Here is a 7,432-nt window from a genome sequence, read left to right as displayed (position 1 = left end):
AAGCGAAAGCCCGCCCCCCGCGGCGCGCCGGGCCCGACGACGAAGAGCCGCTGCTGCGCGCGCCGGGCGGGACGCGGGAGATGCGCGCGCGCGCGCGCCGCCTGGACCTCTGCCTCCGGGTGCAACGAGAGTGCCTCCGGGCGCGCTGCGCAGCGAACGAGGTAGAGAGCCCCGGGGCGCCTCTCTCCAAACGGGTCATCTCCATAGTTCTCCAGGGAGCGCTCCCGGCGCAACTTTGCGCACCTGTTGGGATGCGCGGGGATTCCACTCCGAGGCAGCGGAGGAAAAGGAGATGCGCCCAGGCGGAAGGGGGGTTGTTTTGCTTCGGCAAATACGGCGGCGGGGGAGGGGGGCCGGCGGCGGGGGAACTGCGGCTTCCCAGGGATAATGCAAGAGATTATTACTGTTCCCTTGTGATATTACTTTCATCATCCAGCGCACGAGTGGAGAGCGGGGGGGGGGGGGAGAGGGAGAGGATTATATCTCAGGAAAGCCACACGGATGTTTTGCCAGTACATTTGCAGCAGCAGAGAAATGGAGGCGTGTGGAAAGCCAGACATCTCTGCAAACGCCGCTACCATTTGGCATCTAGGTAGGGCTTGCGCATGCAGCAGCTTCAGAAATCTTTTCCGGTTAAGGTTGGTCCGTGTTTTATCTCCGAGACGCGGATGTAGAGAAAGTGGCCGGGGAACCTGTGGCTGATAAGCCCACCTGGTGCATTTACAGCGAAGGTGAAATTTGAACCAGCGACTCGCCTAGTCACACACAGGATCAACAGAAGCCAAAAGATCTCAGTCTCAGACCTGAGACTCAGAGGCATAGATAGCCCCTTTCATGAACTGGATTTTTTTGGGTTTGGCTAAAGGGATTTTACATCAACAGGGTCATATGCTAGTACCTCAATATATATACACCCTAATGAAAAAATTCTCAACAGCCAAGAAACTGCTCTCCTTCTCCTATATTGGAGATGCTCCCTTGAACACCCCCACTGGCCTTAAAAGTATAGTAACCTCTGATGGACACAGAGACTGGCAGCAGATCATGGCAAATGCACAGAGGATGACCAAAGAAGTATTAATAAGAATGGCCATTGTTTCCTCTTCAGAACAAAGGAGTGAAGGAGCTTTGGTTGCACCTGCATGACCTCAGCTAGTTGTCATTGTCAACTGTTCCTTTAAATGTTTTGGCTTGTTTTCCCACTACATGGAGTATGGGATCAACTGCCTTGTGGACTCAGTAGGCAGCAGCACGGTTGTGGCAGATAACCCACAGGCATGGTCGTGTGGCAAATCTTAGATTTATGGAGTTGGAAGGGACCACGAGAGTCATCTAGTCCAACGCCCTGCAACGCAGGAATCTTTTGCCCAATGTGGGGCTTGAACCCACAATCCTGAGATTAAGAGTCTCATGCTTCTTTCTATGATTCTCCTGAGATCCTGGTCCAATCTTGCCAGAGATGGGCACTGCTCCTCGTCTTTCCTTTCTTCAACTATGCTTCTGATTTCTAGGCATATGTTCTTGCCGGCTTCAAGGTCACTGGCATTTCAAATCCCCCTTTGTACTTGTTTTTATAATCTTAAGGACTAGAAACTTAATTAAAAGAAGAATCTGCACCAGCTAAAACTTGGGGCGCTGAATACAGGTGTTTTTTGTTTGTTTGTTTGTTTGCAACCACTTGCTGACAACACACATTCCCAGCATTGTTGGTCTAGATCAGGGGTCAGCAACCTTTTTCAGCTGTGGGCCAGTCCACCGCCCCTCAGACCATGTGGTGGGCCAGACTATATTTTGAAGAAAAAAATCAATTAATTCCTATGTCCCACAAATAACCCAGAGGTGCATTTTAAATAAAAGCACACATTCTGCTCATGTAAAAACACCAGGCAGGCCCCACAAATAACCCAGAGATGCGTTTTAAATAAAAGGACACCTTCTACTCATGTAAAAACACGCTGATTCCTGGACCGTCCGTGGGCCGGATTGAGAAGGCGATTGGGCAACATCCGGCCCCTGGGCCTTAGGTTACCCATCCCTTGTCTAGATGACTCTTTGGGACTGTTCTAATGCTAGTTTTACAATTTTGTGAAATCAAAAACTTCCTCTTTCAGGTTCAGCCTCTCCCATTGCTATTTCACTATACAGTAATGCAATTTTAAAACCCAGGAATCTAAAACAGAACCTGACTAAACAAAGGGCACTTACCTAATCACCTACCCATCACACTGAGCAGTAAAGCAATAAAATGAGCTCAACCTGTAATCTCTCAGTTAATGTTAGAAATTACATTTGGTGAATGGAACTTACTTGCAAGTAGGCAATATGGAAGGATACTATAATATAATGCATTGCAGGATAATATTCTGTAGAATTAAGTGCTTTAATTTTGCTTCCTGCCAATTGAAGAAAAACTGCCTCTGTGATGCTGTAGAGTAGGTCTTTAGTGTGGAAACAACCGGTGCAGTTTTTCCTGCAAAGATTTTGTTGTGGAGATTGCTGTGGCCTGGTGTCATTTTGTTGCTGCAATTACTATTTTTCCTGTTATTTTCCCTATTGCCTTTGCTGTTTTGTTGTGGTTTTTTTTTTTGAAGTTGTTTTTGTATGTTTTATTGTCATAATTTTGAAGGCCACCTCCAAACGGTGGGGGGTGGGGTGGGATAAAATGTTCCAAATAAAGAAAATGAAATAATAAAACCTGCTGAGCCAGGCTTTTGTGGGGCAGGAAGAGCCCCCGCCCCATAACCCGTTGCAAAAAAACTCCTGGGTCACTCTGCAGGGATATTTTCATACTCAATCTGTCTGGCATCTTCATCAAGCCATATCATTCCCAATTTCCTAAGGATTAACTCATTTCCCTTTAATGCAAAACGTTGCCCTCATATTTCAAATCTGCCCCAAAGATACAAAATATCCCTGCGACAGAAAAAAAAGTAATTATGTTAAATGGTTGACATTAGTGATTATTTCCTGCCAACGTGGTCCTTTTGATATAATTTTCTTCCAACAATTTAATACGGTGTTAGTGGCATCTAAGGTTACAAGCTTGCAAAAATAATCGGTGTAGATTATTTATTGTTGAGAACTGGAGGTTACCTTATGAGGGGAGGGGCGTCAAGAGTCACCCGTGGGGCGTGAGAAACTTGCAGGTACATCAACTGGCCACAGAGACAGGAGCTATGAAACTGCAGACGTAGCTTTATCTCTGCCATTCTATGCAACCGTATTTGGGGATATTTCTTCATGTTTCTTTATTTTTTTTGAACGAGAACTAGGAGCTGCACTCCTGCTCATGTTGCTCACCAGCCCAGCCAACCCCCTCTCCCACCCTATGCCAAACAACCCCAACCCCACACACTGACCCCTTAGACCTGTCAGTTTGCATTTCTTAGTCCAGAAAGTATTGGTTTGGTGTGCAGAGATCTTTCCTATTCTATTTAATTCAAGAGGGTTCTGGCAGCTTCTTTGTGTGAAAGAAACAAGCAGAAGGTTCATGATATTTGGGTGATTCCTTCAGAGAAGCTGATTGCAGCTGTCTTTAACTGGTTCTCTTAACTCTTTCTGTCAAGGGCATGCTGTCTATAAGAAGCCAGAAGGAGTCTGGGTTTCACTTGCTTTCTCTATCTCTTTTCCTATCGGTGTGGTGTTCTGGATATAGTGTTAAGGTTTAGTCTTATTATAACTTATTGTAAGTTTAAGTGAAGTCTGATGCAACTGGATTTCTTATGGACAGCGCCATTCCTGAATGTACTGGATTTGTGACCATTATGCTCATTTGCCTTCAGTTGGTACAAAAATGGTATTATATACCTGTAAGGTTATATCATATTACAAAATCTGGAAGTAAGAATTGTTGGAGGAAATGTGGAGTGATGGGAACGTACAGTCATATGTGGTGGGACTGTCCGTTAGTTAATGAATTTTGGAAACAGATTGGTATAGAAATATCGGGAATTGTGGGTTGGAAGGTGGGAATATCTAAATTAATGGTTCTTATTAGTATGAGCAGCACCGAGTTAAAAACAAAAGAGGAATATAAATGGGTAAAATTGATGGTAACTGCAGCCAGACAGGTTATAGTGAGTAATTGGAAAAATGCAGAAGAGCTAGGGGTAAACCAATGGAGGAAAAAACTGAATAATATTATAATTTTAGAATATCTAACTGTGAAGATTCACAGAATGAAAGGGTTTAAGGTCAGTGAGAAAGAGGAGGATTGGTTTGAGAAGATATTGAATTATTTGGGTAGGTTTGAACAATTTGGGGCAATTAAAATGTTAAAAGTTAAATAAACCTTGCGGATGGAGGAGTATTAACATATATAAAACTGTACATATGGTTGATTTGAATATGTTATTATTGATTATGTATACCCAATGTATCAGTCACCTGGGGGGTTTCACTGTTTGTGTTTTGGTGTTTTGTGTCTTGTTGGTACAAAGATTTTTTTTTTTTTTAAAAAAAAGTGCCTTCAGTAGCAGAAAAGCTCTGCTGGATGAAATATTAATTGTCTCCAGTCTATCTTTTGGGAATCCTGCAACGTGCTTAAGTTTTTACTCTGCTAACTGTACTCTGGAGTTCTGCTCTGGATCAATATTGAGTAGAATTCCACGACAAGACCAGCAACGAGAAACCTTTCTGGCTCCCACTCTGAGGACTAACATTTGACAGGTGGGTGGGGCAACCCACCTATCAATCACATGGCATTCTGGTGTCACACGGTGGACACGTGCTGCTCCTGCCCGCTGTCCAAATCAGCAGTTGAAATGGGGAGTGTGGGAAGGTGTAGTGGGAAGGTGGGAGTGTGGTGGAGTGGTTAAGAGCGATGGACTTGTAATCTGGTGAACCGTGTTCGCTTCCCTGCTCCTCCACATGCAGCTGCTGGGTGACCTTGGGCCAGTCACACTTCTGTGAAGTCTCTCAGCCCCACTCACCTCACAGAGTGTTTGTTGTGGGGGAGGAAGGGAAAGGAGAATGTTAGCCGCTTTGAGACTCCTGAAGGGGAGTGAAAGGCGGGATATCAAATCCAAACTCTTCTTCTTCTTCTTCTTCTTCTTCTTCCACATGCAGCTGCTGGGTGACCTTGGGCTAGTCACACTTCTCTGAAGTCTCTCAGCCTCACTCACCTCACAGGGTGTTTGTTGTGGGGGAAGAAGGGAAAGGAGATTGTTAGCTGCTTTGAGACTCCTTTCGGTAGTGATAAAGCGGGATATCAAATCCAAACTCTTTTTATTGCAAACACTTCCCTACACTAATTTCAGCCACTTCATCTCCTCCCCCTTGCATGTCAGAAGTGCAAAGGAGAAGTGTGGGGGTGGTCACAAAAGGCTCAGACCCCCTTTCCACCTCATGCTGCTGCCCCAGCCAATGTCATAGAAAGTGGTCTCGGCCAGAGGGGACAGCACAGGAAGGAGCCACCGGATGGGGGATCGGTGGCAGTTGCAGGACTGGCTTGGCCACGCCAGTTGTCTGCCACTTCTGGCCACCTTCCCCCGTCCTGCGCTGCTCTTCCTCCCAGGCTGACTCTTCATTCTGGGGAGAGGCTGAGGTAGCACAGCAGATGACCAAGCTAGGTGGCAAGGAGGAAGGTGGCCAGCAGGAGCACCAGCCAGCCTGCAAATCTGGCTGGCAAGTGGAGGAACCAAAAGAGCTTGAGGGAGCTGCTGCAGCCTGTTCTATGTGGGATGTGAAACACAAGAGCAGTCAAGTACAACATTCCTAGAGTGAGCATGTTTACACATGGGGAGGAATGTTTGTCCAGCCAGCAGGTAAACTTCCTGTTTCCTTCTGGGCTGGGACAGACTTCCTCTGCGTGTGACTGGAGGTGGGTGTGGCCTCACCTGTGCAGGTAATGACAAAAGCACAGGGCAGGGCAGCCATCTCTCTTTCATCACATGCCTCGAAGAAACAACATCTACTGAGCCAAAGATGCCCTCTTGGCTTCCAGCCAAGAGAGGACAAAGGGACTGTCTTCCTTTGAGATAGATTCCAAGTGTATGTTACTTCATTAAGCTAAGTCTGCCTTCTGGGATCTGATTGTGAACAGAATGTGAGTAAACTCTTTTTATACTTTTGTAAAAGACTGTGTCGTCTCTTATATTTTATGAGGGGGGAAAAGGGGGAAATACCAGAACAGTTATTATAGAGGCTTTAGCGAGCCTGAGCAAACGCATCCATTGCAAAGTTTAAAATAAGGGGAATGTTACTCTGCTGAAATTGTGGAACTTGTTAACACAAGTTGGATAAGGATATAATCAGACAATATATCCTCTCCTGCATCCCTGAACATTCCCACATTCTAGCTGTCCTGCTGTGGATCACCAGGACTTCCCTTCCAACATCTCCTTCTGTGGCCAAGCAAACTGCAGTGTGACTACAGTCTTACATTTTTATTACATGTAAAGATAGATTGGGGGCATTCTTTGCAAAGGGCTTAAATAATAATAATAATAATAATAATAATAATAATAATAATAATAACAACAACAATAATTTATTATTTATACCCTGCCCATCTGGCTCGGCCTCCCCAGCCGCTCTGGGCGGCTTCCATAGAAACCAAAAATACAGTAAAATATCACACATTAAAAACTTCCCTGAACAGGCCTGCCTTAAGATGACTTCTGAATGTCAGGTAGTTGTTTATCGCTTTGACATCTGCTGGAAGGGTGTTCCACAGGGCGGGCGCCACTACCGAGAAGGCCCTCTGCCTGGTTCCCTGTAGCTTTGCTTCTCGCAATGAGGGAACCGCCAGAAGGCCCTCGGCGCTGGACCTCAGCATCCGGGCAGAATGATGGGGGTGGAGACGCTCCTTCAAGTATACTGGACCAAGGCCGTTTAGGGCTTTAAAGGTCAGCACCAACACTTTGAATTGTGCTCGGAAACGTACTGGGAGCCAATGTAGGTCTTTCAAGACCGGTGCTATATGGTCTCGGCGGCCGCCCCCAGTCACCAGTCTGGCTGCCGCATTCTGGATTAATTGTAGTTTCCGAGTCACCTTCAAAGGTAGCCCCACATAGAGCACATTGCAGTAGTCCAAGCGGGAGATAACCAGAGCATGCACCACTCTGGCGAGACAGTCCGCAGGCAGACGGGTTTAAAAGATATATCGTCATCATTTTGGGAGGTCTAAGGGGAAATCAAATGTTAACAGTGGGACTGCGTCAATGTAAACATGCTGTTCAGTGGGACTTACTCCCAAGTAAACACACTGAGAAATCAACAAAATGATTCAGCGAAACGAAGTTGGGAATCCTTATTTTTGATGTAATCCTTGTTTCTCTTCGGCCCCAGTCTAATGATAGACCCTCTGAGTGTCCCTATTTTCCAGGAATTTCCCTGATTTAGAGAAGACATCCCGGTTTCTGATTTGATCCCAGAATGTCCCGCTTTTCCTTGGCATGTCCCAATTTCCATTGGAGAAATGTTGGAGGGT

The sequence above is a fragment of the Podarcis vaucheri genome (assembly GCF_965113315.1).
Source record: "Podarcis vaucheri genome assembly, chromosome: 5".
NCBI classification, from domain to species: domain Eukaryota; kingdom Metazoa; phylum Chordata; class Lepidosauria; order Squamata; family Lacertidae; genus Podarcis; species Podarcis vaucheri.
The sequence above is the reverse complement of the archived record's forward strand: the minus strand, read 5'-3'. Positions refer to the sequence as shown.